The 12,716-nt window shown below is 40.0% G+C and overlaps 1 pseudogene; it reads right to left on the reverse strand.

Moving 5' to 3' along the window:
• LOC109102868 overlaps positions 1–12,716 on the reverse strand; it is a 103,822-nt pseudogene that overhangs the window by 17,157 nt on the left and 73,949 nt on the right.

The raw sequence follows: 12,716 nt of genomic DNA on the forward strand, positions 1-12,716 counted from the left end.
CAAAAACGGAAACTGAAAAAAAAAAAAAAACCCCTAGTTAATCATATTCACAAATTTAAAATGAAAACTAAAAAATATATAAAATAAAAGCCAATTAAAATTTTTAATAAAATTATAATAGTACATAGATAATAGTAAAGTAACACTGGGACAAACACTTGGGCAAATATTGTATTAGCATTGGCCATATTACCAAGTGATGTGTAAAATTTGCACTAAAGTACCATAAAGTTGGTTTCAATGCATCCCTAACGTCAAAAACAATAAATATTTTCCTCACTATTAAAAAACCCTTTTTATTATCCTACCTATGTGCAATTATATGCGCAGTTGCATTTTAATATTTGCATTTAGCATTGTTTTTAGCATTAGCATCATCTGACAATTATGAAATATAAAAAAGTTCTTTGTGGAACACCGGTCAGTAAAACTCTTTTCAGTTCTAATTGGAACCTTTATTTTTAAGAGACAGGCCGGAAAGGGTTTGGACTCTGCGAGAGATTCGCTCGGGGGAGGCATGTGAGCGGCTCCCTCCCCTGAGAGGTGTTCTGGATGAGCTGGATTCATGTCTGCATGTTAATCTCTTCACTCTACCTGCCAAAAGGCAAAGAGCACGTGTTACGGTGCATCGAGATGCTGTGTTTCTCTCCTTTTCCTTTTCACAGACCTCCACAGCACAGCTTCACAGCATGAAACCATCTCAACACTCCCGCCCCCTGATGTCTGTGTGTGTGTGAAGTGTATGTGTGTGAATGGGTCACGAGGAGTCTCTCAGACGCTCTACAGTTCATTCAGCACAGGTAACAAGGTGAGTCTGTTTGACTCTAGATTGGCCTGGCTCTCTAGCCCTGAAGGCTGTCTCCCGACAAGCCTGTTTCTATCTTCCTCCTATCTTTTCTTCCTCCTGTTTTCCCCTTGCTTTCTTTCCAGGGGCTCAATTATGGAAGGATGGTTCTCAAGCGCCCGGCGAGAGCAGATCAGCTGACCCGGGAGAGCAAGCCATCCGACAGGTCCCCTAACAATGATAAATCACATACACACACTGAGCCTGGTGAACAGAGGTCCACCACACACACACACACACATGCATACATAAACAACATTACAACAGCAACCTGCTACTTGCACACACACATATCAGCTTATTGTGCTAATAAAGAGCAACTGATAAAGCAAAATGTGCAAAAATGACAAGACAGAGGAAGCCAATAATCTACTTCCTCCTTAAAGAGGGCACATAGTAGTATGAACAGGATGGGGCTAGTTGTCACAAGGATGATATTTGAATAACTTCTATATAAGGTTTTGCGTGAAAAATACAACTGCACAAATGTATATTTTCTTTATCAGTAGCTTTTTATGTTTTTTCAAACATTTTATGTTGTGATTTTATGAAATGATTTAATTTAAATATCTGTTTATTAGCAAAAAACAGTGGCTTTATATTTTTGTTAGATTTTACATTTTCTTTACTTTATTATTTTTGTTTCAGAATTAATTTGCTGTTTATTTTTACCTAATATTGTTAATCAAATTCTTTAAATCTACCCCATATAGTGTAACAATATGCCTTACCATTGGGTCATGTTGTCACAAAAATATCAGCGTGTCTAAAATAGCGTGTAAAGTTTAATTGCGTTTTAGGATCAAGATTTGCATTGATAGAGAAACTGACTAAACCCACTCCTAGAAATATTCACTCACATACAAACTAAATGACAACTAGCCCCAGTCTCCCCTATCTGCTTTGTCCAGGGCTTCTGGGAACTTCCACATGTACATAAAGTGTATATTCCCTCTCACTGAGCAGAAAGCCCATTTATAAATATTTCAGCATCCAAACAGGTCTTTTTTGGTTCATTTAATGTGCATTCATTTTTCTTGTGTTGGAAACGGTTGCTAAGAGAGACCCCCCCCCACTCCCCCCTTCTGAGTTTATAAGACATGCTATAATCCAGGTGTCCGTTAGAGTGGATCTCACAGGTCGTTAACCTTAAGGTAACCTGGGACTGCTTGTGCATGTGTGTCCCGAATGCCAGCGAGAAACACAGCTGCCTGCGGGACAGAGCAGCCTCCTGAATCACATCCATATTCCTGATCTATCTGGACAGAGAGGTGTGTGCTAACGGCCAAACCCGGGACTGGAAATGAAATTATAGATAAACCTGATACACGCCTGGCCCAAGCAAAGGTCGTCAGACAAACACAGCTGGGTTTCTAAATGCTGGGGCCATCACTGGCACACACACTGCGGATCTGATCAAGGATTTGGAAAGAGTCAAGTATATGCTAAAACACAGTCAAACACATCTGTTATTCAAAAATAAATATATGTGTGTGTGTGTGTGTGTGTGTGTGTGTGTGTGTGTGTGTGTGTGTGTGTGTATCATAATACATATTGCACATATCATTAATATTACATATGTACACATCTGATACACAAAGATATAACAGTGATAAAAGGACAAACGAGGTTGTTCATGCACAGCTTGGAATAGTTATTTACCAAACTATATTTGTTTATTTATTTACTTATTTGCATGCTCAATTACTTATTCATTCAGTTAGTTATTTATTTACCTACTTACTGCTTTATGTATTTACTTGGTTATTTATTTATAGGACTGTGTCAAAAAACCGAGGCACCAGGAACAGAAAAAAAAAAGAGCGTGAAAAAAAAAAAACTGTCTACATTCTTATTGAGTTTTCCTCTTGAACGTATAAGTATATAAGAGGTGATAGCTGGCGGTCTCCCCTTGCCACGTATCGCAGCATCAAAGAGGCCAGACAATGTATGCTCACTATTAGTATCAATTTACAAATAAACTGCTTTTTTGGTGACTGGATCTCAGATGTCAGATTTTGATAAATGGTTTCAATTTGGCAGCTGTTTTAAAGTGTCAGTCCGCATCAGATCTGATCCCCTCCTACACCAGCGCCTTGCCCAAAAGAATCTCTCTCACTTAGCTTCCTGCCTTTTTAGGGGAAAATAATCTTTTCATACTAACCAGGCGGCAAACCGCCCAGGGCACCTGACGGCACATTGAGTTTTTGCGCTTGACTCGATGTGTTTGCGCACACATGTTTGTTTTGTATATATATATATACACACATTCTGCACCCGTTGCATATCAGCTTTGTTCTTTGATTTGTTGCTTGTTGCTGCCCCAAAGCTGCAATGTGCCACCAGCGTGCATAACAGTGCCGATCTAACCTCCATCTCACCCTCTCAAAGCCAGCATCACACAAACAATTGTTTTTTCATTCACAAGCTAGTACGAGCTGCTCTTCTACGCTTTCAAACAGAAGACCCTCAGGCTTTCAGAATCAAGGTTTGCTTCACAGACATAAGAAAACACGCGTCCTTTTCAGCAAGAACGGAGATGCAACGCCAAATCTGAGACTGAAATATTCAACTCCCATCTAGAGAATGCTTTACACCTATTTTCAAATTTATGCCAAGCGTTTCTTTCAAATACAGGAGAGCCTGTGTAAGTCCAAAGCACGGCCAGGGAAAACAAAATGGGTGATTTTGAAAGCAGCGAAAGCATTTTCTGGCGACCACACTTACCTTAGGTAACCTCTCCGGGTCTCCAGGGTGACGAGGGATGACCTTTTGTAGCCTCTGGAAGCCGTAGTCTATGGTGGGTTCGTTCAGAGCTGCGGGAGAAACCAAAAATAAGATGTTTATTTGATTTAATTGACTGCAGTTCTCTCAGAAACACACTGTTATGTCTTCTTGTCCATTGCCCGGAGTTCTCTGCCATGGGGTTAAATATCAGTGTGTGTCTGTGTAGGTTTCTCCCTGTATATTTGTTTACGTTCGTCCTTGTGGCATCAATCCAGGCCTCCCCCTGTGTGAATTTGTTTTATGAAGTGTTTAGTGAGGCCCTATGGCCTTCCTGTCCCTCTTTACACTTCTTTATTCCCAAACTCTAACCTTTCCTGCCTAATTCAATTCTTTTCTTCTCACTCAACCCTGCTCACGTTTGTTTCATTCTCTCGCCGCAAACAGCACCTCCGCTTAGCCCCTCTTTCCCATCTCTGTCGCGATACGATGGCAGAAAGAAACACCCGGAAAGCAGTTAGGGAGATATTTCTCCATAATCAAGCCCATTAATCATAAAAGGCTGTCAAATTTGACTTTGGGGACAATTTGTCAGCCTTCTTGCCCGGTCCGCTTTTGTCACCGTTGCTGCTTGTATTCCGTAAGGATGATTGACAGTCCAAATGCTAGCGAGCAGAATACCTAGTTTGCACTAATATGCATAAGCGGTGCTTTCATGAATAAGAATAAGGTGGCTGTGCAGGAGCAGGGGCCTCTTTTCAAAGGGCCCGGTGCCGTTTGTCGTGCGCGGCAAATAGATGTTATTACCATTATAACAATATTTGTTTTCTTTCCTCGGGAATGGGTCTCAGCGAGCTGCTAAATCAAATTTGTTTGAGCCGGTTTCACGGCGAGGAGGAGAAAAGAGCTTGCGGAGTGACAGCGGTTGCTGAGGAGGGGGTGTGTGGGGGTCTTTGTGACTCAATGCCCCCGTGAAAGCGAGGGAACAGTCTCTCAGGACGCTCTGAGAAAGGCTCTGTGGAAATGATCACGTTCCTTCTCCAAGTCGGGAGAACTGCGGTTTGATCAAACGGCAGTGTGATTAGACTCAGTAAGCGATCTACGTGCCGTTGTTTTGTTGTGTCGTTTTTTGGACAGTCTGCTATGCGCTAATCACCGCCATCTGGATATAAGGTGTCAGGAAAAAAGAGAGGAAGACAGAAGGAGAGATAAAGAAAAAGAAAGAAAGAAAGAAAGAAAGAAAGAAAGAAAGAAAGAAAGAAAGAAAGAAAAAAAGAAAATGGAGAGCAAAAATGGAAAAAAATGGAATGCAACAGGAAACAAATAAAGTAATGAAGGAGTAAACAAACATGTGAATAAATTAATGAACAAATAAGTAAACAAAAACAAGCAAAAGAAAAAGAATGAAAGAAAGAAATGCGAAGAAGGATGTAAACAAATGAATTAAGGAAGGAGGAAACAAACACATGAATGAACTAATGAGCAAGTAAACAAGCAAAACAAAGAGAGAAAGAAATGGAAGGAAAAATGGAACCAAAAGAAGTAAGGAAGGAGTAAACAAACATGAATGAATTAATGAACAAGTAAACAAAAAAACTAACAAAAAAAGCAAAACAGAAAGAAAGAAAGAAAAGGAAGGAGTGAACGAACTAAAGAACAAACGTGAATGAATAATAAATGATTGAACAAAGACATTAACAAACAAACGAACATAAATGAATAAGCAAAAAAAAAAAAAAAACCTTGAAAGAACAAAAGATGAGGAAGGAAAGAAGAAAGAAAGAATGTCATGAGAGAAAGGGAACGAGATGCAGGAACATCGGAAGAAGAGCATCCATGAGAGCAATTTCACAAAGCAATCCCATAAAACTTGCACTTTAATGAACCGTCGGACAGGAGACATGAGAGGGAGGGCTTTGTCTCTCTATCACACCCCCAAGAAATTAAGCCCATTACTTCTCTTATTAAAATCCCCCTGAACTTTGACCCCAGCGCCCCATTGGCTGCCTGCAGGGCTTCTGTCCTCTCAGCCAATCGATACGGCTGCCTCCCGCGGAGAAGTGGGAGTAATTGGAGAGTGTGTGTGCGCGGGCCGAACCCTGACCCCGCCTGCATTACACAGCCCATATGAAGATAGATTGCCTGATTTAGTGTAAACATATGCTGCAATTCTAGCCATCAGTGCCACTTTCTCCGTCGTAATTTGTATTGATTTTTTTCTCCCTTCCTCTCAGCCATCCACGCGTCTTTGCTGTGCCTGACGTGCGATTGCGAAAAGGGAAAGATAATGCAGTTCGCTGAAGAGGTGGCGAGTGTATGTGTGTGTGTGTGTTGGAGGAGACGAATAGAGGGATGTATATTTATTATTAATTTAATCATCTCCTTATTGCAGGCGCTGTGGGGCTGCACATCTCTTTTCTCTCTCTCTCGTTCTCGTTTGAAGGTTATCACACTCTCCACTGAGATCTACTGATGCTAAATAGAAGGTTGCTTTGGAGTGTGAGGGAACAGCAAAAGATTAATATGATTTCCTCTTTCAGATGTCCAGCGGGACGGGGCAACACAATGAGCCGCACAATTTAAGAGACACACAATAAAAGCATTTCCTCATCTGCTTGCATAACTACATCTATTACTGTCAAGATTTTGATCATAAGCACTACAGGGTCGAGTCTGAATCGTGTCCCCATCATCATCGACGCACATCAGCAAAACCGTTGAGTGTTTGACCTCTGACATGCAGTTAACCTGCACAGCACACCTGCGTTTGTCCTCTTATATGAGCTCGCCGGAGCGCTATCTATCTAGCAAATTAGAGGTAGAGCATGAAACTCTAAAATCAATCCCAGCATACCTCTCTGCTCTTATTACACGCTATGCAGATGTCAGAGGTCAAATAGGGCTGACTGGGAAACCACTCAACACACACCAACTCATGATTGCCAGATCTAATGAGGGCAATGCTTACTAATAAAAGATGGAGGGAAATAAAAGAGGAGAGGAAAAGATATACAACAAAAATCAAAGAAATAGCAGAGAATGTAAATGAATAATTGGCTCCACACACAACACACATGAATGTTGATTTGGGATATTAATTCAACACATGTTACATTCATACTTTCCTTGATATTAAACTTTATCAATAAACATTTCATTGCTCGTTCATCCTATTCATCCATGCATGCATTATATTTAAAGCTTCAATGCTTTTTAACCATCTTTCTAACCTTTAAATCAGGCTTTGTCAAGCAACATTTTAAATTTAGTCTGAAGATTTGCTTTTATGCGTAAACTTTTTACGTTAATTAATTTCACTGCCTTACAATCAAATTCGAATTGCAATGCTGTATCATGTATGCTACCTCCATTCAAATTCAAATTCAGGAATGTAATTGAAATTTAAATACTATTCTGAGTTCAAATGCAATTCCAATTCAGGACTGTAATTGGGACATAAAAACTATTCTGAATGGCACACAACCCTACTCCACAAGCTATCACAATGCCTAATTTCCCAGCCCAGCCCCAATAACTTGTCTCCTGCCAACTGTATATATGTTCAGTCTCTGCTTGTTTACATCCATGCTCTCCAGTGGGCATACATCTATTTACCCTCCTCTGTTTTTCTATTTACATTCTCTTGTTCCCACTTTCCAACCAGCCCCCCAGCTGATCATGTTTCGCCTCTCCCTGATGGCGTCTGTCTTTACAACACGGGGCTTTTTAGGTGCCATATCCATTCCCGTTCTATCCTCCTTAGCCCCTGTGATGCAGCGATCGTAAGCGTAGTCATGCCCCCTAGGCCACAATCGCAACTGCGTGTCTGCGCCATTCAGAGAGAGGCTATTTCAGCGGTCTCCCTCTAACGCAGACTGAACGATTTCAGATGGAGCCTTCGGCCCATCTAAAACACTTGATCAAGCCCTGCTCTGTCCGTGGGAGGCACATTGATGGAATGGGGAATTTGATGCTGGTTCGGATTCTGACGCAACATGCCTCAATTTCTCATTTTCATGTGCTACATGATTGATATAGGAGGGAATGACTCAGAGTGGCTCTTTCACCTGCAGATGGGTATCTCGCACTTAGATTGCCCCGCTACTCTTTAGGGGGAAGACATTTACAGACGCGCAACGGGGCGATGTGAGAGGAAGCGATTTGTTTTCTTGTTCTACTCTGTCGCCGCGAGGTCGCCGTTCTGGCTTGTTGACAAACGTCTGAAGACCCCCTGTTGCGTGCCATCGATTTTAACCCATCCATCTCCTCTTTGTCCTCGCGTCAAAAAGGTCGCGGCACATGGAAACGCATTGCTCCGCAACTGACGGAAAAATTGGAATGCGCTTCTTCGCACCACTCTGAAGGAATAAAGCAAGAAGTGAGATTCAAAGTGCAAGTTCTGATCAATCATTACAGCCTGACTCCCCATCCCTAACCCCTGCAACCCCAAACACTCCTACCTCCTCCTCCTCCCTGGATCGATCCTCATAGAAATTTCATGAACTTTAAACTGTGATTGACAGTAGAGGCTAGGCGCGCAGGCTGCTTTAAAGTGGAGAGCCACCAGGGAAGATGAAGAGAAACTCACCCCAGCCTCTTCTAACACACAGACAACACAGACTCGCTCGCACTAAAAAACCACACACTTTTAATTACGGCTTGAACGCGATTCGCTGTTATGGCAGCAATTAGGAAAGCTGAGCTAACCTCGGTTTACCCCTGTGTGATACCGCACTATGAAAAACTGTCTGGCATTTTAGGGACAGATAATAATCAACAAATGATTCTCACTTTTGGGCAGACGTCACATTAACGGAGCAAGATGTTCGGAAACCACGTGTGCTATATCACTTCATGGGTGTCTGTCATTTTGTATGCGGGAAGTAAGATCAGTGGAATAAAAGAGGAGGTTGAGTATTTGATGAGCTGCTGAGGGCTTTTCTCCACCAGGGGAATGTGTCGTTCCTCTACAGAGCCGAGATTCATATCACTATCAAAGGAGTCACTTTTCTCTTAAAGAGGAGACCTATGGAACCAATGTTGGATAATTAGTCATTTCATGGGGGGACACTTTAGGCTGTGACTCCAAAATAATAACAGGCTCCTCAGGTGGGGGAAGTATGGCTTTGAGGCACACTTCCTTGACGTGTCACTCAACTTAATCAAGGCACTACAGAGGCAATTACCCAGCAGATGATTAACATATCTAGCCGGTAAGGCAAACGGATGCAAGTGGTAATCAGCATGGCTGCGTCACTGCTCGGTCTCCGAGGAGAGGGAAAGAGAGAGAAGGAGTAACGGAAGGAGCTCGGTGTGTTAATGTCACTTCCACTTCAGTCTTTCCACACTGGAAATGTTCACTACATTCAAGTCACTGCACACATTTCCATATATCAGAGAGTTGGTGCTGTGTAGTTATTATAGGGCTGGGAAAGTGCCAACTACCTCATGATATGATTGGAATACATGAATAATTATTTGATACATTAATTTAGTTTTAATATCTCTTGGGCCTTATAGACCCTCATAGACAGATGAAGAAAACTTTTGGCCACCAACAAGACAAAAAAAAGAAGAAAAAAATATCATAAAAAACAATTTAAAATTACAAATAAAAAAATAAAAAAATTAATAAAAAAAAAAAGTACAGTATTTAAATATTTTTTTTTTAATATTTCAATACATTTTTTTAAGATTATTATTAAGAATTATAATTTAAAATATGAATTTAGCTTTTTTGGCCAATAATTTTATTTTGGTGACTAGCCAACAAATAATCTCACCCGCACACAGTATATATATATATATGTAGTATTATATGATTGTTTCCGCACACCCCTAAGATTTATGCAAATACAAAAACATCAATTAGTAAATACTCTTGACAAATTCTTGGCTTGCAGGAAAGAGAAAAGTTATGATGTCTGCTTCTCTAACCTTTGAAATTTGACATTATATAAGCAGACAGGTTATGGATTCCACTAAAAGGCTGTACTGGAGCTACTGTGAAAGTATCTCACCAATATACGCCACAGACTGGATACTGCTGACAGACCCCCTCCTAGTGCAAGACTTTAGAACACATCAGCGTCCAAGCTGTGAAACAACTGAACGAAATGATGACATCATGCCGGGTCCTGTTCTACGTGCTCTGCAGTCCCGCAGAGCTTATCCAGTGGAACGTTCCGCTAATGTGTTCCATCTGCCTGCGCTGAGGATGAAAAGGTAACAAAGTGGCCCATTGTTCCACGGCCTGGGCAACAAGTGCACTGCTCCTGGTCCCTCTCCGAGCTCCAACTATGGGAATGGTCTTTGAGAAACATCAGCCACTGCATCCACAGAGCCTGTGCCATTAAGCTTTAGTGCCAGTTTTAAAGAGCTTATGTAGTGGATGGCGCCAGAACCTCTGGCTGATGTGAGAACACAGCGAGCAGGTTCCAAGACCAGCCCATGATTTTAAGTTGCATACCAGCTGGGTGCTCCGTGGTTTTCCAATCAACTCCCCAGGCCTCAGGCTGCAGCAATTACATAGCTAGATTGAGAAAATCTTTGTTGTGTGGCTTTGACATCAAATCCCACCCTTACAATGATTCCCAACATCTGTTCCAGCCCTACGTTACTGCATTTCCAGAAGTCTCTTAGTCCCTTCCTCACATTGTTATGAACCTAAAGATATTTCAGGTTCAGGATATTTTCTGTTTTTGTCTGTACATGGAAATCAATGGGGTCAAAAACAACAACACTGGATCCTACTGACTTGCTTTGGTAGGGATGCAAAAACATGGACATGGTAGGGATGCAAAAAAGAAATAAATTCAAATATTAGGGAAGAACCTAAATTTTGGCCACCGAAAATGACACAAAATACCATTATCAGTTTTTGACCAAAAGAGCAAATTTTATCAGAAACTGTTATTTAAATAATTGAAACAATCAGTTTATAAGATAAAAATTAGTGCTGTCAAAAGCTTATTCGTGATTAATCGCATCCAAAATAAAAGGTTTTGTTTACATAATATGTGTACTGTGTACAGTATTTTTGTAATGTATATATAAATACACACACATCCATAAATATTTAAGAAAAAATTGCTTATATATTAAATATATTTATATTTTATATAAATTATATGAATATAAATATATACATGTAAATACCTGTAAATATTTTCTAAATGTATACTGTATGTGTGTGTATTCATATATACATAATAAATATACACAGTACACACAGACATATATTATGTAAACAAAAACGTTTATTGTGGACGTGATTAATCATGATTAATCGTTTGACAACACTAATAAAAATGTGTTAATATAACCCAAAATTCTGTTTTTGTGTCTCCAGAATTATACAGTAATATTTTAAGAACATTGTCCAATACTTTAAATAATTATATTATTAAAATTAATTAGAAAAAATTAATTAGTTTAAAAAAAAAATATATATATATATATATATATATATATATATATATATATATATATATATATATATATATATATATATATATATATATAATATATATATATATATGAACATTTACAAATAATTATAATTTAAAATAATAATTTTCAGTTTCCAAGAATTTTTGAGTAGGGCCTACATTTTTATTTTTGGGTAAACTATACAGTACAGTAACTCAATATAATCTAAAGTAAGCTCTTACAAGTACATTCGCTTCTGACAACTGTACAACTGTATAATCTTTATAATCTTTATAATAACCTTTGGGACTTGCGCCAGCCTAGTCTACAACTCTATGACAGCCATCAGCGTCACAAAACAACCCCTTTTCTACAATTTATGCTTAAACAAACCAAAATAAGGTACTGGAAATGGGTTGAGCAGGTGGTCGGGGAGGAAGTTCACCCTGCCCCTGCCCATTTTGTAACCCAGCACCCTATTTTAAACAAAAGGTCTCACCCAGCAAAGATGCTACAGCTCTTGTTTGCAATGCCAAAGGCTGTCAGCCTGGAAGGCATCAGGCATGTTCTGACAAGCACATTGGTGCCCAGGAGAACAACGCTCTTCATATTAACAGTCCCGCACCTCCAGTATCCTCTCAGCCTCTGTTTCTAGGATATTGTGCAATTGCTTGGAATGCATGCAGCACCGCTAAGGGAATATAAGCCCTCCCCTTTCAGGAAGTGGAGAGGATGTTTCAGATACAAGTTTTATTTCTGATGGATCTTCTTGACTGAGGCAATCAAATAAAACGCTATACCCAAAAGGCTAAGTCAAATGCTGATTTTTGATGCCCCAAATACAGTTTGAATGCTTGCAAACCAGAGGCACGGTTTGCTGTCGTTCGGCTGTACCATACTGAATACATTACTTCTGGTCACATGTATTGTTATTATGATTATAATGACAGAGGCAGTAAGTTACAGGCGATTGGGAGGGTTGTGTTAGCGTAGGCTGAATCCATGCCGCCAGTCTCAGAGCTTGTAATGTATAGATCAATGTGGCCGTAGGGGAAAGAGGATCAATGGCTGTTGAGTTATTGCAGTATTTGGCTACTGATTTTAGAGAGCTGTGTTTTCCCAGGAAAGTCAATACCCTTAGGCTCTTCACACTCATCTCGCCCTCCTTCCTCTAACCCAACACCTGGGGAGTCTTAACCCCCTGAGAGACAGAGAGAGAGACAAGAGCTGGTGGACTGAAGGACTTAATGATGCATGCAGGCAGAAGGGAGAACTAACAGAATAAGAGTGAAGATCTCTCCGAAGGGAGTGCGGCAGAGAACAGAGTAAATGTGAGAAAGCAACAGAGCCGTAATAGTTATCAGGTACCAGCTGCAGCACTGAAAGTGAGAATGGACTTAACATTCTGCTAATCTAACAAGATGTCCTAACTAGCCCATGCTACATGTGAAATGCTTTCAGGGAATTTGGACGGAGCAAGTCTTTGACATTTCCCTGTAGTGCTAGGAATGGTAAAAGCCACAGCCAGCAGGTGCAGAGCAGACTTATGTGATATTTAGACTTTTAATTTACAATTCAATATCATAATTTCAATTGAATTTGAATAAAGGTAGCAAACAAGATGCAGAATTGAAATTGAAATAAACTGCAATAAATTATTAAATCACAAAACATAAAAATATATCATATACAAATATGCCTTTACATATGAAATTAT

The sequence above is a fragment of the Cyprinus carpio genome, chromosome B14, assembly GCF_018340385.1.
Source record: "Cyprinus carpio isolate SPL01 chromosome B14, ASM1834038v1, whole genome shotgun sequence".
Taxonomy (NCBI): Eukaryota; Metazoa; Chordata; class Actinopteri; order Cypriniformes; family Cyprinidae; genus Cyprinus; species Cyprinus carpio.